Genomic DNA, 12,700 nt, shown 5'->3' with positions numbered 1-12,700 from the left:
AATCAGAATAAAAATTCCGAATGGGGTGAAATGATGAAAAAAACGTAATTGTTCAATTTTTTTTAACTTTTTTTTATTTTACTGCTTTTGATATGTGGAAAAAAATCACTTAACAATTTGATTCTGCCGATCAGTACGATTACAACGATGCCTAACATATAAAGTCTTTCTTATAGGGATTAGGATAGGCAATCAATATCTGATTGGTGGGGCACTGCTGCTGATCATCTGTTACAGACAGCAAATGAATAGGAGGCGATTCTGCAGTACCCGGCCGTGGTCACTATAGTTTTAATGGAGCTGCTGTGTTATGTCAGAATCAGCCGGGAGAATGACGTAGATATCCCACCTCAGTCACCAATTTGTCATGAACAATCACTCCGCTGCCTCCAATTGTCAGGACAATTACGCAATTGACTGACAAATTGATGGATGAGGCCGCGACTGCTTCCGCTACTAGACAAGTCATTTGGCACTTCACAGTGAACCTATAGTATATACACATTCAATACCAACTCATGGAATATACGGTGTGTATATACAGTATATATATATATATACATATATATATATATATATATATATACACACTCTTTGGTACAGTCACCGTCAAGCTCTGCAATAACCCAATAAAAACTAGCCGCCACCATCAACTGCTTTTACAGGGTGATTACACACCGGTTGCTAGTAAAGTATGGCCTCACAAGGCTTCAGGGGTGCGGTTTATAGAGCAAAAGGAATGAAGCAATTACATTTTATATATTTCATCTAAAAATTAGACCGTGTTTAAAAAAAGGGCAAAACAATACAGTATATACAATCACATGAAATAAAAGGGAATAACAAAAGAAAATTACTGGACCTGATGTCATGGAAATGGGGCCAGTCTTCTGGAGGTCCCAGGTGGGAGATATTAATTTCATATGTCCTATCATGATTTTAACTTTCGATAGATAAGAAACATGGTATTTATAATGCTATTTATCTGGCCGATATTAATTCAGGGCTGACACTGAGGCCACCCAGTGATGTAAGTAAATATGTTACATTCACTTCGTCACAGCGTGAAAATATGTCTTCCATAACTGTAGGACCTACGCATGTCACAAAAAAAAACAATATTCATAACTGGACTTCTATGCCGGGCCATCTGATATCATTGGCCTCTGTTGGTTTTGAACACAGGAAGACTTATCTCCATATGCACTAAAGGTGTCTACTCCCAGCCTTTTGTGTAGACTTTGTGTCTGCTCTCCATTGGATAACCAACTTCAATTACTACAAGTTCATAGTGGGGGGTCGTAGCTGAACAAGGGTCATATATAGTGTTTGAGTGCTAGCTCTTGTTCCCTTAAATTTACAATGAAGCCATTCTTCAATCCCCAATGTGAGGTTGACACATTCTCTCTCAAGAGATGGGTTTAATAGATTGGTCCTATTTTGCCATTAGATTATGACACTTTTTACTTTGAGGGCAGCATAACATAAGGACAGAGAGCCTGATACCAGTGCTGAGACACTTAGTGGGCTTCTTGCAATAGTTTTAATAAAAATATTGTATCTGCTGGTTCTCCTAGTTGAGAAGGTCTTACTAACCCCACCTGCAACATTGATTGACAGCTTTCTACCTTCAGTGTGCATAAGCAATATACGCCCAATCAATGATGGGGACGGGGATAGCCGTAGCTAATAAATATCAAGGACGTGGCGCGATCTCATCGCTGAAAACACTAGCTGAGTTGCAACAGATAAAACTATGTTTTGACAAAACTACAGCCCAGTAAGTGATACATGACTGGAATCATGGTCTCTGCCCCTACATTATGCTGCTCTCCTTTGGGGCAACAAAAACCTGGTGATAGATTGTTTTGAAACATTATTTTAGCCCCCCTTTTGTACTTTACTATGCGATCAACATCTGATCACAGACTGTACTACTTCTGTATTGATGTGTGTTTTGTCTGCTAGGACCTTAACAATGTTTAACCCCATAATCATGCTGCAGAGGCGTAAAGGAGGTAATCGAAAGAGCCCTTGCCCCTGTGTAATTGCCTGGTTGCCACATTAACCATGACATAAGCCATGGCACAAAATGTATTGTGTCCCAGCCTTGAACAAAAGATGTGTAACTAAGTATCTCGATATCAGGAATTTCTGCTAAGTGCACAAAATATTGGACTTCCACACGACCTCAAACACCGGGGTCACATCAAACTCAATTTGGAAGCAACGTTTTCCCAGTCTAACTTTCAAACTGTAGGATGTAGATCACTGGTGTAGAAATGTAACATCTCTCCGGGAATCACACAGCATGAATTATAGTAATTGATGCTTCAGGCGCCTTCCTCTCCGATGCAACGTCGGCTTTGGAAGACCTTCATGGTTTTCTGAGACGAGGTAGAGAAGCAGAAGGAAAGATATCCAATAACCAAAATGAGCTTAGAAAATAGGATTTCTCTACATCTGCCAGTTTTTGAACAGGGAAGCAGAAGATGATCTGTCTGGCCAATTCCATTATTAGAGAGCGAAGCGGGATAATACAGTAACGGAATACACTCTCCGTGGCTAACAAATTGTGAATTGAATTATCTGTGACAAGGGTTACAAATCTGTGCCGCAGCGTTTTCATGTATTCTCATGGGTGAATGTCTGTTCACAGTAGATTTTGGGAAAATGGAGAAAATAAGGGGAAAAAAAACACTATAAAGGAGCCTAAACATAATGTTGCAGAGCTGTGTGTAATGGCACCAATCATAAGAGGCTTATTATTTCTTTATAGTATTGTATAGTGTTTTAATGTTAAAACATGTGAAAACCGCATACAATTATTTTTCTTTGTTACAAAGTGACTTCTGCTATATCGGATTGCATTTAAGTTTTATTTTCAACATCACATAACCCCTGGAAATATGAGAATTGTACATTTCTTACAACATAATAAGGTATTGTGACAAAGTCACTGGAAAAGTACTGGAGGGGAAAAATGTTTCACTACGCCTTAGATTGTAAGCTCTCGCGAGCAGGGTCGTCTTATTTTGCTTTAATTATTGTAATATTAACGTTGTTACTTATGACTGTAGGGTTTGAAACTGTTAAACTGTAAAGCGCTGTGGAATATGTTCGCGCTATATAAATAAAGATTATTATTATTATTATTATTAATGGCGTCAGTGATTTATAACTCAAAGTTTTCCCTCCAGCTCACTAAGTGTTGTGAAGGTTTAGCTAAGTTGCATAATGGACTGGCTTTTATGTGGACATCCAAAGTGTGGATGTGCAAAGCCACCACCGCCGCGTGCTGACAGGACCTGTATGGTGTCATCAGGGCCACCATCAGGGCATTTCTGCCCTGAGACGCAGGTTCAGTTAAACTCTATTGCCATGCGGGCCCGCACAGCAACAGTTAAAGGCCGTCAGCCAATCGGGGGCTGTCAGCTGATGTCAGCGCACACGTCACCGGCGTATGACGTCATTGTCATTCGCTGGCGAGTGTGCGCTTGAACTGCATGGAGGGAACTTTGACACAGGAGAGCGGCAGGGTAAGGAGAAAGTTTTTTTTATTTTTATTGAAAGCGCAGGGGGGCAGGATGGGAGACACGGGGGCAGGATGGGAGACACAGGGGGAAGAATAAAGACACAGGGGGCAAGAATGGAGACACAGGGGGCAAGAATGGAAACACAGGGGGCAGGATGGAGATGGGGCAGGATGGACACAGGGGGCAGGATGGGAGACACGGGGGCAGGATGGGAGACAGGGGAAGAATAGAGACACGGGGCAAGAATGGAGACACGGGGCAGGATGGAGACAGGGCAGGATGGGAGACACAGGGGGAAGAATAGAGACAGGGGGCAAGAATGGAGACACGGGGTAAGAATGGAGACACAGGGGGAAGAATGGAGACACGGGGGAAGAATGGAGACACACGGCGGGCAAGAATGGAAACACAGGGGGCAGGATGGGAGACACAGGGGCAGGATGGGAGACACAGGGGGAAGAATAAAGACACAGGGGGCAAGAATGGGAGGATGGGAGACACAGGGGCAGGATGGGAGACACAGGGGGAAGAATAAAGACACAGGGGGCAAGAATGGAGACACAGGGGGCAAGAATGGAAACACAGGGGGGCAGGATGGAGATGGGGCAGGATGGACACAGGGGGCAGGATGGGAGACACGGGGGCAGGATGGGAGACACGGGAAGAAAAGAGACACGGGGCAAGAATGGAGACACAGGGGGCAAGAATGGAAACACAGGGGGGCAGGATGGAGATGGGGCAGGATGGACACAGGGGGCAGGATGGGAGACACGGGGGCAGGATGGGAGACACGGGAAGAAAAGAAACACGGGGCAAGAATGGAGACACAGGGGGCAAGAATGGAGACACAGGGGGCAAGAATGGAGACACAGGGGGAAGAATGGAGACACACGGCGGGCAAGAATGGAAACACAGGGGGCAGGATGGGAGACACAGGGGGAAGAATAGAGACACTGGGGGCAAGATGGAGACACAGGGGGCAAGAATGGAGACACAGGGGGCAAGAATAAAGACACAGTGGGCAAAAAAGGAGACACAGGGAGCAAGAATGGAGACACGGGTAGGATGTAGACACGGGGCAAGAATGGAGACACAGGGGGCAGGATGCAGACACAGGGGGCAGGATGGGAGACACAGGGACAGGATGGGAGACACGGGCAGGATGGGAGACACAGGGAAAAGAATAGAGACATGGGGCATGAATGGAGACACGGGGCAAGAATGGAGGCACAGGGGGCAAGAATGGAGACACGGGGCAAGAAAGGAGACACAGGGCATGATGGAGACATGGGGCATGATGGAGACACGGGACAAGAATGGAGACACAGGGGGCAGGATGAAGATACGGCGCAAGATGGAGACACAGGAGCAGGATGGAGACTCTGGGGGCCAGATAGAGACAGGGGGCAGGATCATGGGTCAGGTTGGAGACAGATGGAGCAGGATCATGGGGCAGGATGGAGACAGATGGGGCAGGATCATGGGGCAGGATGGAGACAGATGGGGCAGGATCATGGGGCAGGATGGAGATAGATGGGGCAGGATGTTCCTTGTATGTGATATTATTCGGTCACTGTGGTGGTAATATGTGGTCTGGACATGGTGTGACGGTAAAATGAAATGAAATGATAGAAAAAAAAATCAGATTTTTAAGCTTGGAAAAAAAGAAACCTTAGAACAGAGATCCCCAACCTTTCTGATCTTGAGAGCCACATTCAGCTATGAAAGAGGGTTGCAAACCATATTCAGCTCTGAGAGAGGGTCTCAAGCCCCATCCAGCTCCTGCCTCACTTATAGTACTTACACCCAGAGCTCGCTATTACCAGAATAACGATAGACAAAGCTTTTCCACAGAAATCACCCCCAAGGCAGTATCCCAAGCTCCAGAGTTTCCTTTCTTATGCCCATTCAGAGTTTCTCTTCTGGGCTACACACGTTACCATCTAGAGATTTGCTCTTTATAGCTGTTTGCTACACCTGGCGGCCCGCTAATTGGGGACCTCTGCCTTAGAGTTTAACTCATTTATATGAATAAAAGTATAAATTGTGTTTACTACAAGAACTGGGCAAAGTGCAATAGGACATTCTTTATGTTTAAAGATAGTCATTTAGATATCAATATATAGGAAAGGGTTTTAGAATTAGAAAATTTAAAGGGGTTGTCTGGCTTTAACAGCTGATATCTGCTGCAGCAGCAGACTGATATTAGCAATGTATTGTCATTGATTAGTGGCTGTTGACCATGTATTGTAGGTTACTTCCCCTTCAAGTTTGTTGCTGTGTTCCTCCCCATACATTGCTTATATCTGGCAGCTTCCAGAGCAGTTATCAGCCGGTCAGTTCAAGACTTACCTCCGCAGAAATGGTCTCAGATACTCTACAATATACACAAACAGAAGGTAAAATTGATCCTCTAAGAAACACGCTTGAAAACAGGTCATATTCCTAATTTTATAGACAAGTACTATTCTCATTGGTTACACAGCATCAGCCCAGATTCACGTTCAATAAGGGTCTCTAGAACTCTCCACAAATCTTTAGCTTACACGCTTTTGGATTCGCAGATTGATCCAGGGGGCAGATTGATTTTTCTTCAGATCAGAATATTTACAAGAGTTTTTGCAGTCACTAACTGGTAGTTACTAATCAAAATCAAATGTTTGTCCGCCATTCCCTACTTACCTCTTTATATGAATTTGCAGATGGGGTTCACTTTGTATTCAGGGACTTTAATTTCACATTAGATCCTTCAGTAGACACTACCTCAAGACAGAATGCCACCTCATCGAAACAGCTAAATGGCTTAAAGCAGGACCTCCATGCCCTCCAGCTGACTGACAAATGGAGGATCATGAACCCAAAAGGAAGGGACTTTTCTTACTGTTCTAGCTCACAAAACTCATACAGTATCATAGGTTTTTTATGCATCAGGCTATGTGCTCTTGCCTGGGAACCCATGGCCACAATTGGAAATATCATAACATCAGACCCATTCTGACTCGTCTTTTGTGTCCAATCCACAATGTCCACAGACTTGGATGTTAAATGATAATCTTCTGAAAGACCCAATCTGTTCTGCAGATATCAGTAACAACATTCAATTCTTCTTATCTACTCACTCGGCAGATGCTACACCCCTGTCCAGTGGCGTAACTACAAAGTTATGGGCCCCGGTGCGAACTTCCAAATGGGCCCCCCCCCACGCCCCCCCACGCCCCCCCCACCTTCCCCTAGATACGCCTCGGACTGTTGCAGGAATCTCCTGCACTGCAACATGGTGTTGGGTGCCAGCACAGCCCGCACAGTGGTATATCCAGCACAGCCCACACAGTGGTATATCCAGCACAGCCCGCACAGTGGTATATCCAGCACAGCCCGCACAGCCCGCACAGTGGTATATAGAGCACAGCCTGCACAGTGGTATATAGAGCACAGCCCGCACAGTGGTATATCCAGCACAGCCCGCACAGTGGTATATCCAGCACAGCCCGCACAGTGGTATATCCAGCACAGCGGTATATCCAGCACAGCCCGCACAGTGGTATATAGAGCACAGCCCGCACAGTGGTATATCCAGCACAGCCCACACAGTGGTATATAGAGCACAGCCCGCACAGTGGTATATAGAGCACAGCCCGCACAGTGGTATATCCAGCACAGCCCACACAGTGGTATATACAGCACAGCCCGCACAGGGATATATACAGCACAGCCCGCACAGGGATACACGCTTTTGGATTCGCAGATTGATCCAGGGGGCAGATTGATTTTTCTTAAGATCAGAATATTTACAAGAGTTTTTGCAGTCACTAACTGGTAGTTACTAATCAAAATCAAATGTTTGTCCGCCATTCCCTACTTACTTCTTTATATGAATTTGCAGATGGGGTTCTGTTGTGGGTTCTGTTTGTGGGCTCCCTCTGGTGGTTACTGCTGGTACTGGGTGACTTTGGTGGGTTGCGGCCTTTGGTTTCCACCTGTCCATCAGAGGCTGGGTGTTTCCTATTTTACCTGGCCTTTCTGTCATTCCCTTGCCGGCTATCAATGTATTCAGATGTGCTCTGTTTGGTTCCTGCCTACCTGCTCCCAGATCTTTCAGGATAAGCTAAGTGCTGATTTTCAGTTGTTGGTTTTTTGTCCAGCTTGCTTATTATGTCTCTATGCTAGCTGGTAGCTCTAGTGGACTGAGGTTCTCCCCATGTGCCATGAGTTGGCACATGGGTTCTTGTAATCTCAGGATGGTTTTTTTGATTAGGGTTTTTTGCTGACCGCTCAGACCCCTTTTGTATCGTTCTGTGTTGTGAAATTGGATTTTGGGCTCCCCCGGTGGCCACTGGTGGAATTGAACTGGTGTGCATCATCCTCTCTGTTCACCTGTTTCCATCAGGATGTGGGAGTCGCTATTTAGCCTTGCTCCTCTGTCACTTCCATGCCGGTCAACATTGTAATCAGAAGCCTTTCTGTGCATGTTCCTGCTGCTAGACAACTCCCAGCTAAGTTGGACTTAGTCCTTGTTTGTTTTTGCATTTTGTTCCAGTTCACAGCTGTAGTTTCGTTTCTGTGTCTGGAAAGCTCTTGTGATCTGAAATTGCCACTCTGATGTTATGAGTTAATACTAGAGTCTTAAAGTAATTTCAGGATGGTATTTTGATAGGGTTTTCAGCTGACCATGAAAGTGCCCTTTCTGTCTTCCTGCTATCTAGTAAGCGGACCTCAATTTTGCTAAACCTATTTTCATACTACGTTTGTCATTTCATCTAAAATCACCGCCAATATTTGTGGGGGCCTCTGTCTGCCTTTCGGGGAAATTTCTCTAGAGGTGAGCCAGGACTATATTTTCCTCTGCCAGGATTAGTTAGTCCTCCGGCCGGCGCTGGGCGTCTAGGGATAAAACGCAGGCTACGCTACCCGGCTACTGTTAGTTGTGCGGCAGGTTTAGTTCATGGTCAGTTTAGTTTCCATCCTTCCAAGAGCTAGTTCGTATGTTTGCTGGGCTATGTTCTCTTGCCATTGAGAACCATAACAGTTCTGCTTTCTAGTTTACAGCGGGCCTCTATTTGCTGAACCTATATACACTCACCGGCCACTTTATTAGGTACACCATGCTAGTAACGGGTTGGACTCCCTTTTGCCTTCAGAACTGCCTCAATTCTTCGTGGCATAGATTCAACAAGGTGCTGGAAGCATTCCTCAGAGATTTTGGTCCATATTGACATGATGGCATCACACAGTTGCCGCAGATTTGTCGGCTGCACATCCCAAAGATGCTCCATACAAGGCAGGATGGATCCATGCTTTCATGTTGTTTACGCCAAATTCTGACCCTACCATCCGAATGTCGCAGCAGAAATCGAGACTCATCAGACCAAGCAACGTTTTTCCAATCTTCTACTGTCCAATTTCGATGAGCTTGTACAAATTGTAGCCTCAGTTTCCTGTTCTTAGCTGAAAGGAGTGGTACCCGGTGTGGTCTTCTGCTGCTGTAGCCCATCTGCCTCAAAGTTCGACGCACTGTGCGTTCAGAGATGCTCTTAGGCCTACCTTGGTTGTAACGGGTGGCGATTTGAGTCACTGTTGCCTTTCTATCAGCTCGAACCAGTCTGCCCATTCTCCTCTGACCTCTGGCATCAACAAGGCATTTCCGCCCACAGAACTGCCGCTCACTGGATTTTTTTTCTTTTTCGGACCATTCTCTGTAAACCCTAGAGATGGTTGTGCGTGAAAATCCCAGTAGATCAGCAGTTTCTGAAATACTCAGACCAGCCCTTCTGGCACCAACAACCATGCCACGTTCAAAGGCACTCAAATCACCTTTCTTCCCCATACTGATGCTCGATTTGAACTGCAGGAGATTGTCTTGACCATGTCTACATGCCTAAATGCACTGAGTTGCCGCCATGTGATTGGCTGATTAGAAATTAAGTGTTAACAAGAAGTTGGACAGGTGTACCTAATAAAGTGGCCGGTGAGTGTATATCATCTCTATGTGTGTGCCTTCCTCTCATTTCACCGTCAATACATGTGGGGGGCAACTATACCTTTTGGGGTTCATTCCTCTGGAGGCAAGTGAGGTCTTATTTTCTCTGCAGTACTAGTTAGCTCTTAGGCTGGTGCGTGGCGTCTAGAACCAACGTAGGGACGCTCCCTGGCTATCTCTAGTTGCGTTTGTCAGGCGTAGGGCAGCGGTCAGCCCAGTTTCCATCACCCTAGAGCTCGTCCGATATTTTGTATTACTTTGCTTGTCCCTTGCTATCCCTAGCCATTGGGATTCATGACAGTATAGCCGGCCCACAAAGTGTTAATTGTTTGGGCTGAAGCAGGAGAAAAAGAAGTGTTTAAGGGAAATTTTTTTTTTTTTTTCCTTCAGAGTTTTGCTGCCTAGCCCTTAATTGCTGTCTAGCTGCTTCTTACCTCCTCTTAACCCTTGAATGGCTCTGATATTAGCTGTTTAACATGGATGTCCAGAGTTTGGCTTCCAGCCTGAGTAATCTCGCGGCAAAAGTTCAAAACATACAGGATTTTATTGTTCACACTTCCATGTCTGAACCTAGAATTCCTATTCCAGGGTTCTTTTCTGGAGATAGATCTACCTTCCTGAATTTCAGGAACAATTGTAAATTGTTTCTTTCTTTAAAATCTCGCTCCTCTGGAGACCCTGCTCAACAGGTTAAGATTGTAATATCTTTCCTGCGGGGCGACCCTCAGAATTGGGCATTTGCATTGGCACCAGGGGATCCTGCATTGCTCAATGTGGATGCGTTTTTTCTGGCATTGGGATTGCTCTATGAGGAACCCAACCTGGAGATTCAGGCTGAAAAGGCTTTATTAGCCCTCTCTCAGGGGCATGATGAAGCGGAAATATATTGTCAAAAATTTCGGAAATGGTCGGTGCTTACTCAGTGGAATGAGTGCGCCCTGGCTGCAAACTTCAGAAATGGTCTTTCCGAGGCCATTAAGGATATTATGGTGGGGTTCCCTACGCCTACAGGTCTGAATGAGTCGATGGCTATGGCCATTCAGATTGATCGGCGTTTACGGGAGCGCAAACCCGTGCACCACTTGGCGGTGTCTTCTGAACAGGCACCTGAGACTATGCAATGTGATAGAATTCAGTCCAGAAGTGAACGGCAAAATTATAGGCGGAAAAATGGATTGTGTTTTTATTGTGGTGATTCAGCTCATGTTATATCAGCATGCTCTAAACGCACAAAAAGGGTTGATAAGTCTTTTGCCATTGGTACTCTGCAGCCTAAGTTCATTTTGTCTGTGACTCTGATTTTTTCACTGTCTTCCATTTCCGTCGATGCCTATGTGGATTCAGGCGCTGCCCTGAGTCTTATGGATTGGTCATTTGCTAAACGCTGCGGTTTTAGTCTGGAGCCTCTGGAAGTTCCTATCCCTCTGAAGGGAATTGACTCTACACCATTGGCTATGAATAAGCCGCAGTATTGGACACAAGTGACCATGCGCATGACTCCTGTTCATCAGGAGGTGATTCGCTTCCTTGTACTGTATAATTTACATGATGTACTAGTGCTTGGTCTGCCATGGTTACAAACTCATAATCCTGTCCTGGACTGGAAAACAATGTCTGTGTTAAGCTGGGGATGTCAGGGGGTTCATGATGATGCACCTCCGATTTCAATCGCTTCATCTACTCCTTCTGAGATCCCTGCGTTTTTGTCTGACTATAGGGATGTTTTTGAGGAGCCTAAGCTCAATTCGCTCCCTCCTCATAGAGAGTGTGACTGTGCTATAGAATTGATTCCTGGCAGTAAGTTCCCTAAGGGTCGTTTATTTAATCTGTCACTGCCAGAGAATACTGCTATGCGGAATTATATTAAGGAGTCCTTGGAAAAGGGACATATTCGTCCATCTTCGTCCCCTCTGGGAGCAGGTTTTTTTTTCGTGGCCAAAAAAGATGGTTCCCTGAGGCCTTGTATAGATTATCACCTTCTGAATAAGATTACAGTCAAATATCAGTATCCACTGCCATTATTGACTGATTTGTTTGCTCGCATTAAGGGGGCTAGGTGGTTCACTAAGATAGATCTTCGCGGTGCGTATAATCTGGTGCGGATAAAACAGGGTGACGAGTGGAAAACCGCATTTAATACGCCTGAGGGCCATTTTGAGTATTTGGTAATGCCTTTTGGACTCTCCAATGCTCCGTCAGTCTTTCAGTCCTTTATGCACAATATGTTCCGTGAATATCTGGATAAGTTTATGATTGTGTATTTGGATGATATTTTGGTGTTTTCTGATGACTGGGAGTCTCATGTTTTACAGGTCAGGAAGGTGTTTCAGGTTCTGCGGGCCAATTCTCTGTTTGTGAAGGGCTCAAAGTGTCTCTTCGGAGTCCAGAAGATTTCTTTTTTGGGGTACATTTTTTCTCCTTCTACTATTGAGATGGATCCCGTCAAGGTTCAGGCGATTTGTGACTGGACACAACCTACATCTGTTAAGAGCCTTCAGAAGTTCTTGGGGTTTGCTAATTTTTATCGTCCGTTCATTGCTAATTTTTCCAGTATTGTTAAACCTTTGACTGATTTGACTAAAAAGGGTGCTGATGTTGCTGATTGGTCTCCTGTGGCCGTGGAGGCCTTTCGGGAACTTAAGCGCCGGTTTTCTTCTGCTCCTGTGTTGTGTCAACCAGATGTTTCACTTCCTTTTCAGGTTGAGGTTGATGCTTCCGAGATTGGAGCGGGGGCGGTTTTGTCACAGAGAAGTTCTAATGGCTCGGTGATGAAGCCATGTGCATTCTTCTCTAGAAAATTCTCGCCCACCGAGCGCAATTATGATGTGGGTAATCGGGAGCTTTTGGCCATGAAGTGGGCATTTGAGGAGTGGCGTCATTGGCTTGAGGGTGCTAAACATCGTGTGGTGGTCTTGACTGATCACAAGAATCTCATTTACCTTGAGTCTGCCAGGCGTTTGAATCCTAGACAGGCTCGTTGGTCGTTGTTTTTTTCTCGTTTCAATTTCGTGGTTTCATACCTGCCAGGTTCTAAGAATGTGAAGGCAGATGCTCTTTCCAGGAGTTTGGTGCCTGACTCTCCTGGAGACTCTGGGCCTACTGGTATCCTTAGGGATGGGGTAATATTGTCCGCCGTATCCCCAGACTTGCGACGTGCATTGCAGGAGTTTCAGGTGGATAAACCGGA

Source organism: Ranitomeya variabilis, chromosome 2 (assembly GCF_051348905.1).
Source record: "Ranitomeya variabilis isolate aRanVar5 chromosome 2, aRanVar5.hap1, whole genome shotgun sequence".
In the NCBI taxonomy this organism is placed as follows: domain Eukaryota; kingdom Metazoa; phylum Chordata; class Amphibia; order Anura; family Dendrobatidae; genus Ranitomeya; species Ranitomeya variabilis.
Note: the sequence above shows the minus strand (reverse complement) of the source record.